Below are 24,248 nucleotides of genomic sequence, written 5' to 3' on the forward strand. Positions count from 1 at the left end.
GGAGGCGGAGCTTGCAGTGAGGGGAGATCGCACCACTGCACTCCAGCCTGGGAGACAGAGGGAGACTGTCTCAAAAAAAAAAAAAAAAAAAAAAAAAGTCTAGAAAGATGAACTTGGTTCCCAGCATGGAGAACCTTGACTATCAGGGGCAGAAGTGTGGCTTTTATCCTTTGAATTACACGGAGACTTTGAAGAATCTTTGAGGAGGTCAATGACCTGATCAGAGTCTACTTTGGAAAATCTCCTGTTAGCATTTTGTTAAATACAGCAAAGGAAGACGGACTAGAGGGAAAGATATGTTGAGAGGCCACTATGTCTATCTAGGCAAGAGGTAGGGAGACAGGGAGGAGGCAGGGAAAGAGAACAAATGAGAACTCAAGGGGGATTGCTAGAGTTTATTGACTGAACTTGGGAGAAAATGAGAGGCAAGGCCACAAAGAAGGCTTTGAGGTTTGAGTCTGAGTAACTAAGAATTGTGAGGCCCCAAACAGAAACTGTGGAGTCATAAAGGAAAAGAGATTTTGGGGAGAGGGAGGAAGATTACCTTATTCATTGATACATTGAGTTTGAAAAACTAGGACAGAAAGACGTGCAGTAGAGATGTCTATCAAAAAAAATGTAGGTATTAAGTGTGGGAGAGAGAACAAGCTTCAGAAGAAATATTTTCACAGGGGAGAATGTAGAAAGATAATGAAAGAACTGCAGAAGAGGCAGGTTGAAGGTGGCAAAAGAGCCAACTAGAGGGGCAGATGGAAGTACAAAGGAGGGGGTCAGGGAAAAGAAATCCTAAGATTGTAGCTATGAACTTCCTTATACTGAAGCTCTCTTTTTTTTACAACTCCCTTTGGGCTGAATATTTTTGAGATCCCTTGGAACCAAATGTTCTCTAGGGACCTGGTCATACAATCAATTGACTCCTTGAGTAGTTCAACCCTGGCTGTTATTTAACAAATTGAAATTTTTGTGTCTTCTTTCTTTTGATGATTCCTTTTACATTCTCCATGACTGCCTTAGATAATTTGTCATTTATGGTTTCCTATCTTCATCTTGTGATTACGTCTGTGGCTTTGTTATGACTCTCTCTAAGTTGTCAATGTTTCTGTCTCATAGTAGAACCAAGGGTCAAGCTTCAGTTACAAGGGCCTGACTATTGCTTTAAAATCAATAAAAGACAACTTTTGGAGGGTCAATATGATACTATCTTCTGTTACTGGCTTTATTATTGCTATATAAGAAAAGGAAGAAATCCAAGGGTGTTCAAATAACGAAACAGAGAGGGTAAAGAGAAACTCCCTGTGTATATGTGTGTTTGAGTATGCTCACATGTGAGTGAAATTAGATCACCTGGTGAAATAAGCCATGCCAATGCAATGAATGACACCATTTCAAAGTCTCATGAGATGGGACTTTAAATACAAACCGTTTAAAATATATGATGACTGGTTTCAGTCTCCCATGCCCTTTAGAGTGGATCGGCCTTACAATTTTACAATCAGTAATGGTTTACAAAATATTTTCATTCATACATGGTATCTGGGCCAAAATTATCTTTCCAACTTCATTTTCTCCTCTTTCCTGTCCTTTCTGTAGTTTGGCTTTAACAACCCTGGATTCCTTACTGCTCCTAGAATGTACTAAGTATGTGCCTACCTCAGGGCCTTTCCTTTTCAGCTCCTCTGCCTGGAATGTTCTTCTTCCAGATGTTGATATAACTGCCTCACCTTGCTCAGGTCACCTCTAAGAAATCAGTTTCTGAGAGAGAACCTCCCTGCCTTCATCCCCCTCAACAAATGCACAACTGTATTGCCATTCTCTAACCCCTTACTCTGGTTTATTTTTCTTGTGAGTACTTACGACCTCCTTAAGGTATACTTCCATCTACTTGTTTGATTTCTGTTTGTCTTTCTCAATAGAATGCAAGATCTAGCAGGGCTGAAACTTGTCTGCTTTGTGTACAACTGTATCATTGATGAATAGAAAAATGACATTCAAAAAGCATTTGCTAAAATAAATGCTTGAATATATGAATTTGATTATCCTGTGAGTCAGACTGGGTGGACATCCCCATTTTACAATGTAGAAACGGGGGCCCTGAAAATTTGAGTGACATTCAAGGACTTGAAATCAAAGTCTCTTGGCTCCACGTTTATAGATGTCATAATTGATAACTTACATGCCCACAAAAAAGGTGGCCCTGACAACTTTTAATCTCTGGCTTTTGGACTGGATTTAATTTCTTGCATACTTTCTGATACTTTGATTTCAAGCCAAAAATTTCTGCAGCTATTAAAAATCCTTCATTTAAAATGTGCTTTCTTACTTCTCTAGAGAAAAGCAGTGAAAAAAGTGTATTTTAGCTGTGTTCAGCAAGTCTCTCAGGCACATATTTATGAAGACTGTATCTGCAAAATGGCTTTGTCTTTCAGCATAATGCAAACAATTCTTAGTGTTGAAGAAGAGAAAGAAAGATTTCATGCTTCTTCCAGATCATTCTGCTACCAAGCTCAGAATTTAAAGAGAATTCCATGCTCTGATCAACCATTCAGTGTTCAGAAGCAAAAAGCAAAATGGGTTATGACTATAAAGTCTTCATATGAGTTGCCACTGTGGCAGTGTAAACCCTTGTAGACTGGAGGAGAAGGTCGTTCTTTTCCCCATCCATTAGTATGCCTATTCTTTTCTTTTTAGGAGTCTTTGTTTTACTTTTCCTGTTACATTTTCCCTTTGTTTCCCAACACTTTATGTAGGAAAATATGTCATTTCATTCTTATTTGTTTACCAAGCATTGATTCACCTCATCTATTTACCAAATATTTCTTAGTTGCCTACTCTTTGTTAGCTATTATATCAAATGTTGGGTATTTAAAATTTAATGAGGATTCAGCCCCTGACTTCGAGGAGTTCACTTTTTAAATGGCAGAAAGGTCAAGTAAACCATTAATGATACAGGATATGGCAATCCATGCTCTGATCCTATGAGCACAGCATATTCTAGAAACCCAAGTGGGGCTCTTAGATTGAGGGGTCAGGGTAAACTTCCTGAAGGAATAATTAATTCTTGAGATAATTGCTGCAAGGTGAGTGGTAAGCAAAAGCCAGGTCACATAGATATTTGCGTGTCATTTTAGTTTGTTTATTTGTTTTAAAACTATGGCCTGGGAGGGATTTTAACAGGGAGAGATGTGATTAGATATATTTTTAATAGATAATTTTGGAGGGAAATTAACACTTGTAAGAGATAAGTGATGAGAGTGGCAGCAAGAATTATGAGAGAAGCAGTCAGCTTCTTGGGATACTAAGGAGAATTCATTGCCAGGGTATGTTGACTGATACAGGGTTGTGAGTGAGGAGGTGGAGTCATGTGTGATGACCCCCATGTTCCTGCCTTAAGCTATCTGTAGACAGTAGAGTTTGCTGTTCACTGAGAAAGAGGATGCAGGAAAAGAAATTTGTTTGGGGATGAAATGACAAGTCTATACCTGGATATGTCATATGTGATAACCAGTTAGAGATGCCCAAAGGTTAGTTGCATTACAGATCAAGAGCTTTGGATCAAGAATGATTCAATACATATTTTGGGAAGTTTATCAATAAGAAAAAAAGGAAAGGATCCCTTCAAGGGACAGTCTAAGTAATGCGAAGAAGAGAGCAATGAGGGTAGAATTTTTCATAAAACATATTAAGGCTGAGAAGAGAAAGATGGATAGGAAAGGGTCATTAGAGAGGTAAAAAGGTAGAATTATGATAAAGCAGGCTATAGGGTAGAACAGTGTTAATGGTGCAGAGAAGTCAAAAAAGGACAAAGTTGTCCATTGGATTCAGCAACAAAAGAGTCATTGGTGACTTTTTTTCAGGGCAGTTTCAACAGAGTGCTTTTTAGGAGGCCAGATTGTTGTGGGCCACTGAGTGAATGGGAGCAAGGAAGAGGAGTCAGCAAGGATGATGTACTAATTCCCAAAGCTAGATTATCATAGTAAAGGGAGACAGGATGGTATTCTCGGGACAATGTAGGGTTAAAGAATTTTCATTATTTTTTTCAAAAAGACAGAGACCTGAGTGCATTAAAATGCAAAGAGCTGAGTAGGACAGTGACTGAAAATGCAGAAGATAGATGAGTGAGTGATAGGGCAACCTTCATGGAAAGCCAAGGAGCTAAGATTGGCAGCACTGGTGAGTAGAATAGCCTTAGAGAGGTAAAGGGAGAAAGGGAGATAAGGGAAAAGGTGCAGATGCATGTTTATAATTAGTGAGTAAGAAATGACTGAACTTCATTGATGGCTTCTATTTCCTTTTGGCAGCAGGATGTGTGGTTATGTGTTAGCAGAGAAAGAGAGAGAGAGAGAGAATGAACTAACTAGGAAAGAGGCTGCGTGTGGTGGCTCACGCCTATAATCCCAGCACTTTGGGTGGAGGCTGAGGCGGGTGGATCACCTGAGGTCAGGAGTTCGAGAGACCAGCCTGTCCAACGTGGCGAACCACAGTCTCTACTAAAAATACAAAAATTAGCTGGGTGTGGTGGTGCATGCCTGTAATCCCAGCTACCAGGGAGGCTGAGGTAAGAGAATCGCTTGAACCCGAGAAGCGGAGGTTGCAGTGAGCTGTGATTGTGCCACTGCACTTCAGCACTCCAGCCTGGGAGACAAAGTGAGACTCCATCTCCAGAAAAAAAAAAAAAAAAAAAAGATCTAGGAAAGAAAAGGAGAAAGCATAACTAGAAGAATAGAAGGGGATGGTAGATTGAGAGAAAATGGGAGTCAGGTAAGAGGTTCTGACGAGGTTAAAAATAGATGTGGACTAATGGATGAGAAAACTGGAGGAAGAAGTTGGAGTTAAGAGTGAGGCACTGGAGTTTAAGATTTCAGAGCCATCCTGAGACAATGGCAGATTCAGGCAAGGATCTGGGAGCAGATGGCTAGAGCAAACAAGAAGTGAGACTCACTGAAGTCAGTCAGGTTAAGGATTGATGTGTCTTTCACATTGTTTTTGAAGTCACTGAAAATAGTGTTAGAGATGATGGTTGTCAATCAGATATGAATCAACATGCCAGAGTAATCAGCTGCAGGAGCTTGATGTGGACTGGCTGGATGACATGTAAGTTTATAAATGTTATTTTCTAAGTGAATTTCCTAAGAGTTTGAGAAACTAATAATGTGAAAGTGGCTGTAGGAAGTAGAAAAATCATGACCTTGTGTGCTGCCCCAAAGTTATGAGAAAGTAAGGGACAAAGAGCAAAGTGTATCCTAAGGATGACTGAAGAAAGCAGTGTTTAAGTACAGACAGGGTTTAACATAGAGAAAGTGTTTCATGAGTGAGGCAAGGAGGGGTGCATATTTGGAGAGAGGGTGTTTGTTTATAAGGAAACAAAGCATAACAGCTTGGGAGGGACATCGGATGGGAGGAAGAATGGAAAAAGCAGCCAGAGTGTATAGATAGACTTGAGTTCAGCAAAGGCTGTGAGTTCAGGGTAGGGGTGTGGAAAGGATGACAGATAATCTTGAGATTATCTGATTTCATTTTCCTTCTATGGTGCCCTCACTAGTCAGAATGAGAATGTGAGCATGTTTGGGATGAAACAATCTGGAAGAACTGAGTCCAGAAGGGTGTTACTGTCATAAGTGAAAGCACAAGGAATCTCAAGACACTGGGAAAAGATTCAGTTGCAGACAATAAGAGAAAGCCACATCAAACCTGAAGTCATTATATCTCAAGAGCATAGTGACAAGCAGATGGAATTGGAAGGAAGGCAGTGGTAATGGGTACTGCTCTAGGCACTCTTTAACTTTTGAACTCTGCATTCTGAGCTGGGCATTATGGTAACAACTGGCGGTTAAAAAACCTATTTTTGTGCTTGTTTTCTCCCTACTCCTCATCTGATTTACCCCAAAGAAACAATAGTTGGCTCTTCACCCATCCTAAAATGTTCCAATAATCTGATAGTTCTTTCTCTAGACTAAGTTACTTGAGTCTTTCCAAACATGGTCTTATATATTCCTGTAGGGTCTTAAAGCAATCACTCAACTTATTATCTATAAGAGAGGCAAAAACTATTTATCTCATATTACGACAAATCTACAATATCTGAAGATACTTAGAACTTAGCTGTCATGTGGTATCACAGCATTACATAAAATAGAAAATAGGACATAGGCATTAAATTGAATTTAAGAATAGTGCACACCGTGCAAAGTGAAAGACAATACAATGGTGAGTAGTTCTTTTTATATTCAAAGACAAAATGTATAGGTATGGATTAAACACCAGGAAGCTGGCAGTGTTAGTCAATTAAAGGTAAGTTGGATATTTACAGTTCTAGCTTTGCTGGTTACAAAGAGTCCGTTAGGAATATAACAGACCTTTTAATTTACCCAACTCTTGTCTTCTCTGTGTGTTTTAAGCTTAATAGTTGCATAAAATGATTGGGGCCCTGAACTGATTGTGAATTTGTGGGGAAGGGAAACAAGGTAGCAGGGGATCAATAAGGGTGTGGGATGGGGTATGAGATCAAGTGTAGGGAATGTGTGCAAGCATGTGCATTCATTAATTCATATGACAAATAGGTATTGAGGACTTAATATTTGCAAACAAATGTCATCTCTAAAGACAGCCATAGCTGAGTATGAGATATATCCCATGTTCATAAGTAACTGGAATGCCAGATAGACCAAGAAGGGGCCATAGGAAAGGTTCAGGTGGTTATGGTAGTTTGGAGAAAAGAACATTACCTCAAGCAAAAGTACACAGAGAAACCTAAAGAAGAGGTAAAGTTTGAGCTGTACAGGGAGTGAGATTTAGGAATGGTGGTTCTCAATCTTGATTAATTACAGAATCACCTGGAGAGTTTTCAAAGACTATGATTAGGGTTCTCACTAGACTAACTAAAGCATAACCTTGGAAGGTGGCTCCAGGCTTTTTATTTCAATAGGTTTTTGGGGAACAGGTGGTGTTTGGTTAGATGAATAAGTTATTTAGTGGTGATTTCTGAGACTTTTGGTGCACCCATCACCCAAGCAGTGTACACTGTACCTAATGTGTAGTCTTTTTTTTTTTTTTTTTTGAGATGGAGTCTCGCTCTGTCACCCAGGCTGGAGTGCAGTGGTGTGATCTCGGCTCACTGCAAGCTCTGCCTCCCAGGTTCATGGCATTCTCCTGCCTCAGCCTCCTGAGTAGCTGGGACTACAGGCACCCGCCACCACACCCGGCTAATTTTTTGTATTTTTAGTAGAGACGGGGTTTCACCGTGTTAGCCAGGGTGGTCTCAATCTCCTGACCTCGTGATCCGCCCTCCTCGGCCTCCCAAAGTGATGAGATTACAGGCGTGAGCCACCACGCCCGGCTTGGATTAATTCTTGAGCCATCTGTACCAACCAAGCCTGTGAAAGTTCTACTTAATTTTATTAACAAACCTTTTCATTTAAAATATGAATAAATGTTTAACAAGATCAATTTACAGGGGACCGTGTGGATCCTGTTAAATAATGGATTTGTGTTTACTGCATTATAAATCACTAGGTAAAATCATAAGCCTTTATAACTGCTTGCTAACTTAGCAAATAGTACCTTCAGCCTAATTAAATGTCTGGAAATAGAAGCAAAATTGAATTCTCCTTATGTCAAGTAAATACAGAGAAGGCCCAAATTACTTTGGTATTTGTGCAGCAAGAGGGTAGCACACTGGATAGTTCATTAGTATCTCCTATGAAGATGAAATTTGACTGTGACATTTGTTTGAGTTCTTTGCAGTTTCTGGATATTAGCCCTATGTCAGATGTATAAGTTGTGAAAATTTTCCCACACTTTATGGCTTGTCTGTTAACTCTGCTGATTATTTGTTTTGCTGTGCAGAAGCTTTTTAGTTTAATTAAGTCACATCTATTTATCTTTGTTTTTATTGCATTTGCTTTTGGGTTCTTGGTCATGCAGTCTGCCTAAGCCACTGTGTAGAAGGGTTTTTCTCATGTTATCTTCTAGAATTTATATAGTTTCAGGTCTTAGATTTAAGTCTTTGATTCATCTTGAGTTGCTTTTTGTATAAGGTGAGAGATGAGGATCCAGTTTCATTCTTCTACATGTGGTTTGCCAAATATACCAGCACCATTTGTTGAATAGGTTATTTCCCCACTTAATGTTTTTGCTTGCTTTGTTGAAGATCAGTTGGCTGTAAATATTTGGGTTTATTTCTGCTTTCTCTATTCTGTTCCATTGGTGTATGTGCCCATTTTTATGCCAGTATCATGGTGTTTTGGTGACTATGGCCTTATAGCATAGTTTGAAGTCAGGTAATGTGATGCCTCCAGATTTGTTCCTTTTGCTTAGTATTGCTTTGGCTATGTGGTCTCTTTTTTGGTTCCATATGAATTTTAGGATTATTTTTTCTAGTTCTGTGAAAAATGATGGTGGTATTTTGATGGGAATTGCATTGAATTTGTAAAATGCTTTTGGCAGTATGATAATTTTCATAATATTGATTCTACCCATCCATAAGCATGGGATGTTTCCATTTGTTTGTGTTGTCTATGATTTTTTTCAGCAGTGTTTTATACTTTTCCTTGTAGAAGTCTTTCAGGTCCTTGATTAGTTATATTCCTAAGCATTTAATTTTTTTTTGCAGGTATTGTAAAAGAGGTTGAGTTCTTGATTTGATTGTCAGCTTGGTTGCTGTTATCGTATAGCAGAGCTACTTATTTGTGTACATTAATTTTGTATCCTGAAACTTTACTGAATTCATTTACCAGTTCTAGGAGTTTTCTGGAGGAGTCTTCCAGTATTGTGTTGAAAAGAAGTGGTGAAAGTGAGCATCCTTGTCTTGTTTCAGTTCTCAGAGGGGAATTGTTTCAACTTTTCCCCATTCAGTGAAATGTTGGCTGTGGGTTTGTCATAGATGGCTTTTGTTACTTTAAGGTATGTCCTTTCTATGCCAATTTTTCTGAGGGTTTTAATTATAACGGGATGCTGGATTTTGTCAAATGCTTTTTTCTGCATCTATTGAGATGACCATGTGATTTTTGTTTTTTTAATTCTGTTTATGTGGTGTATCAAATTTATTGACTTGGATATGTTAAACCAACTCTGCATCCCTGGTATGAAACCTACTTGATCATGGTGGATTATCTTTTTAATATACTATTGCATTTGGTTAGTTAGTATTTTGTTGAGGATATTTGCATTTATGTTCATCAGGGATATTGGTCTGTAGTTTTCTTTTTTTTGTTATGTCCTTCCTTGGTTTTGGTATTAGGGTGATACTGGCTTCATAGAATGACTTAGGGATGATTCCTTCTTTCTCTATTGTGTGGAATAGTGTCAATAGGATTGGTATCAATTCTTCTTTGAATGTCTGATAGAATTCAGCTGTGAATCCGTCTGGTCCTGGACTTTTTTTGTTGGCAATTTTGAAATTACCATTTCAATCTCTCTGCTTGTTATCGGTCTATTCAGAGTTTCTGTATCTTCCTGGTTTAATCTGGGAGGGTTGCATATTTCCAGGAATTTATTCATTACCTCTAGGTTTTCTGGTTTATGTGCATAAAGGTGTTCATAGTAGCCTTAAATAATCTTTTGTATTTCTGTGGTATTAGTAGTAATATCTTCCATATTATTTCTAATTGAGCTCATTCTCTCTTTTTTCTTGGCTAATCTTGCAATGATCTATCAATTTTATTTGTATTTTCGGAGAACCAGCTTCTGTTTCATTTATCTTTTTTTGTTTCAATTTCATTTAGTTCTGCACTGATCTTCACTATTTATTTTCTTCTGCTGGATTTGTGTTTGGATTGTTCTTGTTCCTCCAGTTTCATGAGGTGTGACCTTAGATTGTCTGCTTGTGCTCTTTCAAACTTTTTGATATAGACATTTAATGCTATGAACTTTCCTCTTAGCATTGCTGTATCCCAGAGATTTTGATAGGTTGTATCACTGTTATCCAGTTCAAATAATTTTTAAATTTTTATTTTGATTTCATTGTTGATCCAATGATCATTCAGGAGTAGCTTATTTAATTTCCATGTATGTGCATGGTTTTGAGGATTCCTTTTGGAGTTGATTTCCATTTTTATTCCACTGTGGTCTGAGAGAGTACTTGATATAATTTCAGTTTTCTTAAATTTACTGAGACTTGTTTTGTGGCCTATCATATGGTCTATCTTGGAGAATGTTCCGTGTGCTGATGAATAGAATGTATATTCTGCAGTTGTTGGGTTGAATGTTCTATAAATATCTGTTAAGTTCATTTGTTGTAGGGTATAGTTTAAGTCCATTGTTTCTTTGTTGACTGTCTTTCTTGATGACCTGTCTAGGGCTGTCAGTGGAGTACTAAAGTTCCCCACTATTATTTTGTTGTTTTCTATCTCATTTCTTAGGTCTAGTAGTAATTGTTTTATATATTTAGGAGCTCCAGTGTTAGGGGCATATATATTTAGGATTGTGATATTTACCTGTTGGACTTGTCCATTTATCATTATATCTTTGTCTTTTTAAACTGCTGCCAATTTAAAGTTTGTTTTGTCTGATATAAAAATAGCTACTCCTGCCCTTTTGATGTCCATTTACATGGAATATCTATTTCCACCTTTTTACCTTAAGTTTATGTGTGTCCTTATGTGTTAAGTGAGTCTCCTGAAGACAGTATGAACTTGGTTGGTGAATTCCTATCCCTTCTGCCATTCTGTATCTTTTAAGAGGAGCGTTTAGGCCATTTACACTCAACATTAGTATTGAGATGTGAGGTACTAATCTATTCATCGTGCTGTTTGTTGCCTGAGTACCTTTTTTTCGTTGTGTTATTGTTATATAGGTCCTGTGAGATTTATGCTTTAAGGAGTGTCTATTTTAGTGTATTTCAAGAATTTGTTTCAAGATTTAGAACTCCTTTTAGCAGTTCTTGTAGAGCTGGCTTGGTAGGGTGAGTTCTCTCAGCATTTGTCTGGAAAAGACTGTATCTTTTCTTCATTTATGAAGCTTAGTTTCACTAGATACATAATTCTTGGCTGATAATTGTTTTAAGAAGGCTAAAACTAGGACCCCCATCTCTTCTAGCTTGTAGATTTTCTGCTGAGACATCTGCTGTTACTATGATAGGTTTTCCTTTGTAGGTTACCAGATGCTTTTGCCTCACAGCTCTTAAGATTCTTTCATTTGTCTTGACTTTAGCTAACTTGATGACTATGTGGCTAGGCAATGATCTTTTTGCAATGAATTTCCCAGGTGTTCTTTGAGCTTCTTATATTTGAGTGTCTAGGTTTCCAGCAAGGCTGGGGAAGTTTTCCTCAATTATTCCCTCAAATGTAAGCAGGTCCCACTCCCAATCATTTGGCCATGGAAGCAGAAACACCTGTATTTCCCTGTGATGTGATTGTGGCACAGCAGTTGTTAATCTGCTCCTCACTGGGGCATTTTTCTCAGGGTCTGAGAACCTAGAATAGATGGGTAAATTCCTGGACACACCCTCCCAGGACTGACCCAGAAAGAAATTAATTCCCTGAAATGACCAATAATGAGCTCCAAAATAGAATCAGTAATAAATAGCCTGCCAACCAAAAAATGCTTATGACCTGGTGGATTCATAGCCAAATTCTACCAGATGTACAAAGAAGAGCTGGTACTATTTCTACTGAAACTATTCCAAAAAATCGAGGAGGAGGAACTTCTCCCCAACTCATTATGTGACGCCAGCTTCATACTGACACCAAAATCAGGCAGAGATACAACAAAAAAAGAAAACTTCAGGACAATATTCTTGATGAACATTGACACAAAAATCCTCAATAAAAGACTTGCAAACTGAATCCAGCAACACATCAAAAAGATAATTCATCACAATCAAGTAGGCTTCATCCCCAGGATGCAAGGTTGGTTCAACATACACACATCAATAAATGTGATTCATCACATAAACAGAACTAAATACAAAATCCACGTGATTGTCTCAATAGATGCAGAAAAAACTTTCAACAGAATTTGATGCCCATTCATGTTAAAAACTCTCAATAAACTAGGTATTGAAGAAACATATCTCAAAATAATAAAAGCCATCTATGACAAACCCACAGTAAACATCATACTAAATGGGCAAAAGCTAAAAGCACTCCGCTTGAAAACTGGCAAAAGGCAAGGATGCTCTCTCTCACCAGTCCTATTCAACATAGTATTGCAAGTCCTAATCAGAGAAATCAAGCAAAAGAAAAAAATAAAAGTTATCCAAGTAGGAAGAGAGGAAGTCAGGCTATCACTGTTTGCAGACAACATGATTCTGTATCTAGAAAACTCTATAGTCTTGGCCAAAAATCTCCTTCAGCTGATAAACAACTTTAGAATTGTTTCAGGATACAAAATCAATGTACAAAAATCACTAGCATTCCTATACAACAACAGCAGCCAAGCTGAGAGCCAAGTCAGGAAGGCAATCCCATTCACAATTGCCACAAAAAGAATAAAATGCCTAGGAATACACATAAACAGGGAGGTGAAAGATCTCTACAATAAGAATTACAAAACACTGCTCAAAGAAATCAGATGACACAAACAAATGGAAAAACATCTCATGCTCCTGGATAGGAAGAATCATTATAATTAAAATGGCCATAGTGCCCAAAGCAATTTACAGATTCAATGCTATTCCTATCAAACAACCGATGACATCCTTTATATAGAACCAGAGAAGATCACAAATAGCAAAGGCAATCCTAAGCAAAAAGAACAAAGCTGGAAGCATCACATTACCTGACTTCAAATTATATACTACAGTGTTACAATAACCAAAACAGCATGGTATTGGTACAAAAACTGGGACATAGAGCAATGAAACAGAATAGAGAGCCCAGAAATAAGGGTACACACGTACAACCACCTGATCTTTGACAAACCTGAGAAAAACAAGCAATGGGGAAAAGACTCCTTATTCAATAAATGGTGCTGGAATAACTGGCTAACCATAAGCAGAAGATTGAAGCTGCACCCCTTCCTTACACCGTATACAAAAATCAACTCAAGAGTGATTAAAGACTTAAATGTAAAACCCAAAACTATAAAAACTCTAGAAGACAACTTAGGCAATGCCATCCTGAACATAGAGAATGAGCAAAAATTTCATGAGAAAAACACCAAAAGCAATAGCAACAAAAGCACAAATTGACAAATGGGATCTAATTAAATTTAAGAGCTTCTGTACAGTCAAAGAAACTATCAACAGAATAAACAGGCAACCTACAGAATGGGAGAAAATATTTGCAAACTATGCACCCAACAAAGGCCTGATATCTAGCATCATAAGAAACTTAAACAAATTTGCAAGAGAAAAACAACTCCATTAAAAAGTGGGCAAAGGAAAAGAACAGACATTTTTAAAAAGAAGACGTACAAATGGCCCATAAGCATATGAAAAATTGATCAATGTCACTAATCATCAGAGATATACAAATTAAAACAACAATGAGATATCATCTTATACAGTAGAATGTCTATTGTGAACAAGTAAAATAACAGATTTTGGCAATGATGCAGAGAAAAGGGAATGCTTATATTGTTGATGAGATTGTAAATTATTACAACCTCTATGAAAGTTAGTCCCTGAATTAGAAATGAACACTATTTCTCTTGCCCACCCTCACAAATAAAATGAAACTTCATATTATTATCTTGTTTGCTATTAACGCTGAAGGAAGTTTTTCAAATTATATGTGATTATTAATCAGAATATTGTGTTAATTATATAGCTTTAATGTATAACATTAAATAGGACAGATTTTTTATCAAATAGAAGAGTTATTTCTTCTGTATTACTGAACTATAATTCACATACAATAAGATTCATCCTTTGGAAGTATGTTATTGGTAGTTTTTTAGTATATTCACAAGATAGTGCAACTGACACTATGATTTAATTCTGGAACATCTTCATCATCACAACAAGAAACACTATACCCATTAGACTTCTTTATAAAATTTCACTGAATCCATGAAATAGCAGAGTGTTTTTTGTGTGTGAGGATAATTTCTAGAGTAAAAATAAAGGTTGCTATAGTATCACTTAGCAAAAGCTGTTATATTCAGTTTACTGAATATCTATCTAGCATTTCTGTGAATCTGCTCATCTTCACAAGATAACCTAAAAATTTTGGAAAATTTTGATATGTTTTATAAATAGTTAAAGAAAAATGAGGATGTTCACTATATGTTTAGTGTTAAATTCAAGTATAAAATGCCTGTATACTTAAGTACTTATACATATATGCTTTTTTATAGATATATATTGTACTTTGTTAAAATATTTGCTGATGTAACATTCTCTATTCTGTGACATCACAGAATACTGTTTTGTGCTTTCCTGGTATAATATGGGACTCCATAGTGCCTTGTGACTCAAATTGGTGTGCATGGCCTACAGTCTTATTCAAAAATGATATTGTAGAAAGGTTTAAGAACAACAGATACAAAAGCCTTTTTCTGGGATGTTTTATTTTGTCTGTGATTGTCAGGAAAGAGAGTAATCTATCAGACTTCTGTAATCCACGTTAGGTACTTAGTATTTTGTGGAATGGAGGAAAATGACCATATCAGTCATTGCTTATCGGTCAGTTAATATCTATTTGGATATCTACTGTATGCGTTACCTTGTCATGTGCACTCCAGCCAAACTGAGAATTAATTTTCAAATGAAAATTAGAAAGGTTAGTCTATTAATTATAAGGCAGTATTTAAACAGGAATTCTCGTGAAGCCTGATTATTGAGCTGTTTTTTCTAGCTTTATAATCATCAGAAGCAGCTGCAAGGGTAAGCATTAGTTTATTTTTCCTATCATGGAACTAAAATTGGTAAGATTGATTTTTTTCCTTTGATCAAACAGACAGATTGTTTACTTGTTTAAGTGACAAGATCCTTTGTTATCCATTTCCTAGACCTAGCCATCATTTCTCATATGATACAATGACACCTGATGATTTTTCAGGGTTCTGAATGGTGTTCTGCAAGCACATCAAGCAGTCAGACAAACCAGGGTTGAGAGCACCAGATGCAATTTAGCATCTAAAATTAAAGTGTGGTTACTAATAAAGAATGGGTTAGAAATGAAATAAGAATTGTGGAAGTTTCAACAGAAAGAGGATAGAAGCAACCCCCATTGTTGAAAGGCCAAAAAGAAAATAAAAAAATGTTTTCACTGGGCAGTTAGCTGTCTCAAAAGAAGACAGTTTACAAATAGTATTTATCTTATTGTGGATATTTCTGACCTACTTTTATAGTTTCTGCATTGAGTCTATACTCTCTTTGTTGAATAATCCATTGTTTAAAAATTATTAGCCATATCATTGGTTTGATCTGATTGGTAGCGCAGATGTAGTAACTGATTGTTCATGAACTGACACCTTGACATCAAAAAAATCAGATCAGTCTTGGGGTATAAGGATAGTGGTGGATTTTGTTCTATATTGCATTGGTCCAAATATCAATAACTATGTTGGTCCAAAAACATTGAGGAAGACTTTGCATATAGAACCTACAATACAGGAAACAAAATGTCTAAATATTTCTAAACCAACAAGAATCTGTGGATTAAAACAATTCTGGCCCTAGGATGGTTAACAATGAAAGGAATTGTCTTATGAAAAATAATAATAATTTGAAGGCTTTGTCCTCTTGCCAAATGAAGGCACTTGAGAGATTATTGCTTCTCTGAACCACTTGAGAGATTATAGCTTCTCACTTTAGCATATACTTACATCTCTGGAATTTCAGAAAATTGACCAGAAAACCAGCTGCAATAAACGTAACGTATTATTATAGTGGATTCTGACAAAACACAGTTGAAATATGTTTATAGAATATTGAGAGAAAAGGCATTAGAGTTGGACAAATATAAATGAAAATTAGCCTGATTATACAGCTACCAGTGATTTCAGAACTATTTGAAATAATTTAACTGATTTTCACCAAAGATTAGGTGGGGCTAAGCAGCTAATGTGATGGTCTCTAGATCATTATGTGATCTTTTATAATTGGGTTCACCATATAATTTATTAGCCAAATCAGGATGATTTTGAGAGTGAGAGGGGTCATTATAAATAATTATGGTGAGCTTCCCAGCCACTGGTAATCCTCTTTATACTACCTCTAGGTGTTCAATTGTTTTGATTTTTACATCCCACAAATAAGTGATCACATGCAATGTTTGTCTTTCTATGCCTGTCTTATTTCACTTAACATAATGACGATACACCTACTAGGTACCCACAAAAATTAAAAATAAAAAAATTCTTTAGAAATTATGCTGGGACATCAAATATACATCGGGACTACCCTAGACAAATATTTAATTATATACTTTTAAAATAAATATGGCGACTCCATACTTCCTAATCTGAACGTCATTGATAGTGCTGATATTTTAGTCCTATATTTATGAGAAATTAGTTTTAATAATAAAATATGATAATCCCATACATAATCTCACAGTCAAAGACGTACATTGTCTAAAATGGGAGGCAGGCAGGCCTGGTGGAATGATGAGAGCTAGGCTGAGTTAAGATACTGGACTAAAATGAGAAGAGGGCAATAAATAGACTTTTCTACCATTGGCTGGTTAGAACCAAAACATATTAGAATAAAACCTCATGTCCCTGTTTCTATCCCCTTGTTACATGTATAAATAGTATTTCCTCCAAAACTTTCACCCAGTTGCAATTTTAGGTGACCTATATGGACTGTTTGAACTTGGCTGAGTACTGTTTTGGGTTTACCAACGTATTTGATCATTAGTAACCAAATAGGTCAGTTGAGTTCCTGGCGTCCTCTTTGCCATTATCTGCCTTTATCTCCCTATATCTTTGCATAAAATAGGAAGGCAAGTGATAATATTTAAATATGTTAATGTAAAGTTTAATTAAATAATGTACTTCTTTCCAAATATTGGTTAGAGGGATTCAAATTTTAAGCCGGGTTTGTAGTTATGATAGCATAGCCTTCTGATCAGCAAAAATTCACTCTCTTATATATCTTTCTGTGGGTAGAGTATATTCCCCCTTTCACTGGTTTTTGCCTGGGCCATGTGACTTGACCTGGGCAGTGGGATATTTGTAGACATAAAGTGAGCAAAGGTGTGTGGTAGAGCTTGGTTTTTGCCATCGTGATGAGAAGAGCTTCTTCCAGGTAGCTGCTCCTTCTTTAGCTTAGTTTCCAGAATTTACACACACACACACACACACATGTACACACACGTATCGCAGATGTGAACTCAACCTGCATTAAGGAGCCAAGCCCAGCTGAATCTGTAGTCTGAAACAGAATTGCTCAGCTGCTCCCAGCCTGGACCAGCTGATTTACAGTCAACCTACAGACTCATGAGCATGGAAACAAAAGCTTGTTGTATTCCACTGAGTTTTGGGATGGGTTGTTATTTAGTGTCAGTGAGGCAATAACTAAAAGAGTAATGCCTTGATATCACTCTCTCGTAATAAAAGAAGCTTCAGACACTTTGGACCCCTGTTTTGTTTTCTGCAGTCCCTCTAAGAATGGTAAGTGCTACTAATGCTCCTCAAATGCTCCTAGAGTCTCTCTGTGAACCCTTCTCACATATTACTACTTAATATTGCCAAACAACTCATCAACTTCAAGTATCATCTAATGTCATTGATACTTAAGACCCAATCTTTATCCAAATTATTATTATTATTCTTTTTCTCTGAATGTTTAATTTGGAAAATATTGGGAGGAAAAACGAGGATTTTTAAGAAACCAATGCATAAACATCAAGCAGGGAAATTAAAAGGCTTTCAGGGTTCCTGGCTTGAGATATCTTAAGGGGCCTGTTTACAAGTAGATTGGGGAAATCTGCTAATCCCATGGCTACTTCTCCTTGAGCCCTCTAACCAACTGGCTGCACAGTTTTGGACAACTCACCTAAGCTCTGTGTCTCACTGGCCTCGTCAATGAAATGAAGAGGATGGAATGCAAGCTCCACGAGGATCCATCTATTTTAAAGATCTATGTGTTTCTACAAGTGTGGTCTAGAGGCACTTGCATCAAATTTGCAGGGAGCATTTAGATAAATTATCCTCCTACCTTAGGTTAACTTCTAAGTAGTCTTACATACATGGTTCAAAGCCTACAATATAAGCGATTTTAAATGTCCATGGTGGAAAGGGGACCTAAATGGAAGTAATTTCCAACAAAAAAAATTTTTAAGCTCTTTATTCTATGTGGGCCTATCAGAAGAAATTGCAAAGGAAGAGCTGGATTTCTGCACTCCTGAAGCCTACAGTGTAATGGATTCACTGAAGTAAATCTACTATTTGGAGAATATGCTATGAGGGAAGACAGATTCTGAGACCCTGTCTTTGGTTTGTTCTCTTAAGTTCCTTTTTTACAGCTCTGAGACAGAAAGGTTGTTTTTTTTTTTTGTTTTTTTAAATTCACTATTGACACATTCATTCACTCAACAATGAGCATTTCCTGTGTACCTACTGTGTGCTTTCTTATTGAGATAAGAAAGATGAATAAGAGACGGTTTTTACCTTCGAAGAGCTTATAGTTCAATGAGAGAAACATAAAAGAAAGACAACTATAGAGATTTGCACAAGGGCTGTGGGAGGAGATCCAAATGCACCCTTGGGTAAGGGTGGTACCAAGAATCACTTCTCAGAGAAGGTGATGCCTGAGTTGAGTTCTGAAGAATGAGCAGGAGCAATGTAAACAAGAGAGGCCCGGCTGAAAGGGAATTTTTGCAGAAAGGTCACCGTGGGCAAGAACATGCATTAGATGTTTAGGAAACCACAGTTCAATATGTTTGAAACTTAATGTACATGAGGCGGTTTGAGGAGTCAAGGCTGGAGGGTGATCTGGGGTAGAAGTAACCCTGATATCAGAACTCAGAAGATTTTGTTGTATAAAAATAAATGTATGTTTGAGATTTCTGTGGCCTGATATCTGCTTTTTCTGTAGGCAGGTCCTCTTATTAATCTGTGCTCATTAGCTCATCTGTAAATATGAAAAGGCAAAGATATGTCTAGTTTTGGTTTCTATTTCCCTAGTACTTAATAAAGGATTGTGGGTGGTTTAAAGTGACAATTACCAGGGAGATATAAGAAAGAGAAAATAAGGCTGGGCGCGGTGGCTTACGCCTGTAATCCCAGCACTTTGGGAGGCTAAGGCGGGTGGATCACGAGATCAGGAGTTTGAGACCAGCTTGAGCAACATGATGAAACCCCATCTCTACTAAAAAAAAAAAAAAAAAAAAAAAAAAAAAAAAAAAAAAAGCAGCCGGGTGTGGTGACAGACACCTTTAATCCCAGCTACTCAGGAGGCTGAGGCAGGAGAATTGCTTGAACCCAGGAGGTGGAGGTTGCAGTGAGCAGATATCAAGCCACTACACTTCAGCCTGTGTCACAGAGGAAGACTCCATCTCAAAAAAAAAAAAAAAAAAAAAAAAGAAAAAGAAAAACTAAAAGGTCATCAAAGGAAAAATCTCCTAAAAAACATAAGGAATGTTCTTTCTGATAGAAATATGGAATTTATTTTTTAGTTTGTGAAATGAGCAATGAGCTGATAACTTGATAACTTCAGATGAACAGAAAAGATCATAGGTAATCGAAGTTTTGCCCAACAGATGCTAAACTTCGTACATCATAACTGTTTTTTGAGACAGTCTCATTCTGTTGCCTGGGCTGGAATGCAGTGGTGTAATGACAGCTCACTGCAGCCTTGACTTCCTGGACTCAGGTGATCTTCCCACTCAGCCTCCCAAGTAACTGGAATTACAGGCATGGGCCACCAACCATATCTGGCTATTTTTACAACATTTTTTATAGAGAGAGGGTCTTGCTATGTTGCTCAGGCAGGTCTCAAACTTCTGGGCCCAAGTGATCCTCCTGCCTTGGCCTCCCAAAGTGCTGGGATAACAGACATGAGCCACTGTGCCTGGCTGTATACCATAATCTTATAGGATATGGTATATTTCTATATATACTGAGTGTTAATTTATGAACAAAACTGCAAGGAACAGCTTTTGATTGGAAGTCATATGTGGAATGTGTATTTATCTATGTTCAGTTGTTAGGAAAAGTCTAACAAAACATGTAACAATAAATATTACTTGCGGTACCTGCTTTACATCTTCTATAAAAGCACTGAATGCTGGATAATCTAAGCCCTTCTTTGTATGTGAAGAGACCAAGGCCTCTGAAGGAAAAGGAAGTTATCTGAAGAAGTAGAAACCAGGACACTTGACATACAGTCTGGTGCTTCTTCATTGCACACCTGCTTTTCTTATCCAAGATCTCTTGATACCACTTACTTGTCTAGCAATTTTTTTTCTTTCTTTTTTTTTTTTTTTTTTGATACGGATTCTCACTCTGTTGCCCAGGCTGGAGTGCAGTGGCGCAATCTCAGCTCACTGCAAGCTCCACCTCCCGGGTTCACGCCATTCTCTTGCCTCAGCCTCCTGGGTAGCTGGGACTACAGATGCCTGCCGCCACACCTGGCTACTTTTTTTTTTTGTATTTTTAGTAGAGACAGGGTTTCACCATGTTAGCCAGGATGGTCTTGATCTCCTGACCTCATGGTGATCCACCCACCTCGGCCTCCCAAAGTGCTGGGATTACAGGCGTGAGCCACCGTGCCTGGTCGCAAATATTTTTTAGCATGTACCATGTGCCAGATACCATGCAGTTAGTCACAGTTATTATAGTTACGTATTCTTGAGTTAACATATGCTACTTATTTCACTATAATTTCCCATCTTTTGATTGTGTTTGATCAGATAATAATTTTTAGTTTTATTTTGATCAGAAACTATACTAATAAAAACTAGACTTAATTTCTGCTTGGACAGACCATAAACTGTAATCCTGAAACAAAAATTTGACTATGTTATTATACATTATAAATCAAAATGAAGTAGTATGGAATAGAAAAGAATAGAACAGAATGTTAATAAATCAACAATGTCTCATTGATAAGGCTCTTTTCTATATAATTGAAACTCTTAGATGAATATGTATAAAGCCAGTTTTTGATATGAAGACATAAGGCTGCTTTTATGCCTTTGTGTATCCTCAGGGCATTGTAATAACTGGCTAAGTATTTGATTATATTGCATTATGTGTTTTCTGACCCCAGGGATGTTCAGTTCACTTGGGAGAAAATATTCACTTCTATAATGCACAGATTATTACATTAGGAAGTTATATATGTTATGTCTTAATTAGAGACACTAAATTGTAAATTTCACGCAGGTAGAAATCATATCTGTCTTGTTTACCATCGTGGAATCTAGCATGATGCTGATGCAGAGTAGGTGGACTGAACAAACATTTATTAAAGGAGTAATTGAATAAGTGTCTGGGCAACTGAATGTTACAGTAGGTAAACTGAAGGAATTCAAAGGAGTGGGGGAAGGGGGAGATTAAGAGAGAGTTGGAATGATTAGGTCTTTACCTGCTTAAGGACAAGGTAAAGCTTATTAAAAATTGTTATCTCTGTAATAGAAGCACCTTGATTTAAAAACTTTCTTCTTTAAATGATTCTGAATTTTAAAAGTTTTAACATGGAACTTACATTTAATGCTAGTAAAAATGATTATTTAAAAAATGCTGGCCCTGAACAAGAGCTGTTGTAAGGGTGAGTAGGGTTTGGATAAAGAAAAGGAATGAGTTTCAGGTGGGGTGCATGGCAGTCGGCAAATTGCAGAAATGGAAAAGGACAAAACATGTTTGGAATGTCTGTCTGGAGGGAAGAAAGTAGGAGATAAGGTGGATAGGCTTTGATGTGGCCATTATTGGACCCGAATCTATGTCAGGCACACTAGAGTACCTTCTGTGAAGATTGACTTGAGGACCAAGACAAGCCCTCGTTCTCTTAAAGCTCCCCCATCTACTGACTGATTTCTAAAAAATAATAATAAAAAAAATAAAGTGATTAATTTTAACAACTTAACTATCTTATCCTCATAACGTGAATATCTCTTTTAGATTTGTCTGCTTGACATAAATCATTTTCACTCTAAGGTGAATGAAGAATTTGGGAGCAGAGGCTGATAATTTTGGGGTCAAAAAAAACATGAGAATAAAGGAAACATGAAGGCATTGCTGGGTAGAAAAAAGGTCCAATAAGAAGGCTGAGGGACAAATACACAAATTGTCTCCTTTACAGCAGTCCTGTCTTGAGACCTTGGTAGCAGCAAGGGTCAGCAGTGTTGGAAATGGAAGGTCACTGGGAAGGACACATAGGTTATTTTGTATGTAGCTTTCTCAGAGATCATTGGCTTCATTCCTTCTGAATGTAATATCCAGTTTATTGTTGGCTTTGACCTTGCTTGGTGCAATGGAAAAAACTCAGAGTCTGTACTCAGGTTTAGCTGTGACTATAGAGACAGCTCTGATGCCGACTTGTTTCATGATAATGGGCAAGCTCCTAATGTCTTTGAGTCTCGGTTTCTTCATCTTTATTAAAATAACAGTGCCCTTCACTGGTAGGCTTTTATGTGGGTGAAATGATACAGCTATGATAAGAGCCTGCTACATATAATTATTACTATTTTTCTTTTCCCCTTCTCCACATTGGCCTCTATAGACTTATTTCATTAGAGATTTGTTTTCCTTTCCCACCTCAGCTTGTTGAGAATTCGTGATCATTACAAATATTATTTACAGGACTAAAGCCCATAAAAATGTGCCTTTTAAACAATACTCATTAGGAAATAGCAATCATTTTTATGTTCTAACCAAGCAACAGTCAGAAATACTGTGTGGGACAAAGCATTTTTCCCCTTTGCTAGGCAACACTCCATTATGTTTTACATTTACATTCAGTATAAATAGACTTGCTACTTAGTTTGGTTGCTGAATGCTACAAACCAGGATTTATTATCCTTCTGCTCTGTACACACTGGGTTTCTTCAGCATTTTATAGATGCCTGTTAAACTTGAGCTTCTGTTACAGTCCAGCTACAGCCTTTCCAATTGGTGGATTTCCTTCAATTGTTGGTACTTTATTTCGTGAAATGACATGGCTGGAGATGACAGGAAGAGTGGAGCTGAAACCTCTCCCCAGCCTGGAAAGTAGGCTATGGCCAACCTCACCGATAATGAATGAGGGACCCCCACACAGTCTACTTGGCAGAGGTAGTCCTAGGTCACCTCAGTCCAGGGAACTTCCAGTTCCCTTTAGCACTCAGCCCACCAGAGCAGACATCCTGGTGTGAATCACCACTCTGGTTCCAGAAGTCAATGTGGAATTTTAAAAACAAAATCAGATCATGTAATCCCCTTGATTACATTTCTTCAGTGGCTTCTCTTTATGCTTAGAATAAAATCCTAATCCTTACAATGGCTTACATGACTCTAGCTACTCTGTCCTTGCTGTGTTTCTTATGTCATTCCTTAACATTCTCTCCCTCCCTCACCATATCCAGTCAGTCTAAGCTTCTTTCTCTTCCTTAAATGTGCCAAATGTATTACATCTTCCTGTTCTTGCTGCCTAGAACACTTTGAATCCATGATTGCCCACTTCCCGTTTTTCAATCTCAGTTCAATGCCATCTCCTTTGAGAGCTGTTTTTGATGCCTTCATCTACCTGCTAGCCTGCTCTTACCCCTTCATTCTCCAGTATGTCCCTGTGTTTTATTTTGTTCGCAGCACTTATCACTTTCTAAAATGAAATTATTTTTGCTTTTACTTTTTTATTATCAATGTCTCCACTCCAGACTAAGCTCTGTGATAGTAGGGTACCCATCTATCATGTTTACTATTGCACCTCTTGCCTCCAAAAGTGCCTGGCCCACAGTCAGGTACACAATAGATATTTGAATACATGAGTTTTGGAAATAAAATAGAAATGTGAAACAGTCAGAAATGATGTTTGAGCTGATCATGATTATATTTGTACATATGTAATACATTGTGTTTCCTAAGTTACTAATGATTTAGGAATAAAAGCAACATTCAAATTATATACACAGGAAGACTTCAAGTTTACTTTCTCTTTCAGTGTATAGGAACACTGACCGATGCTGCAAAATAAGATTTTATATGTGTATGGCTATGCCCAATTTCTTAGTAGTTTAGATACTACTTTTGGTATCCATATCACGGTGGTGTAGACCAGGCCTCCAGAAAATTCTGGGCAAATGAACTTGAATTAGGAACCCCAAATAAAAATTTTATTACTGTTAAGACTTGCAGTTGTTTCTTAAAATAATTAGGACTTGATTATGATGATAAATGTTTAAATCTTCAACTGTGTGTCAACAACATCTTTTCAAAGAAGA

At 37.3% G+C, this 24,248-nt stretch overlaps 1 long non-coding RNA gene across 2 annotated transcripts in view; it reads left to right on the forward strand.

Moving 5' to 3' along the window:
- LOC107973442 (uncharacterized) overlaps window positions 1-24,248 on the forward strand; it is a 1,262,479-nt gene that overhangs the window by 361,857 nt on the left and 876,374 nt on the right. Inside the window, exon 1 of one of the 2 annotated variants that reach the window (XR_010149144.1) lies at window positions 14,350-14,764. The exons of the other annotated variant lie outside the window; for it this stretch is intronic. This is a non-coding gene — a long non-coding RNA (uncharacterized LOC107973442). Of the gene's footprint in view, window positions 1-14,349; window positions 14,765-24,248 lie in introns of those variants that run through there. 2 annotated transcript variants of the gene reach the window in all.

Source organism: Pan troglodytes, chromosome 12 (genome assembly GCF_028858775.2).
Source record: "Pan troglodytes isolate AG18354 chromosome 12, NHGRI_mPanTro3-v2.0_pri, whole genome shotgun sequence".
Lineage (NCBI taxonomy): Eukaryota > Metazoa > Chordata > Mammalia > Primates > Hominidae > Pan > Pan troglodytes.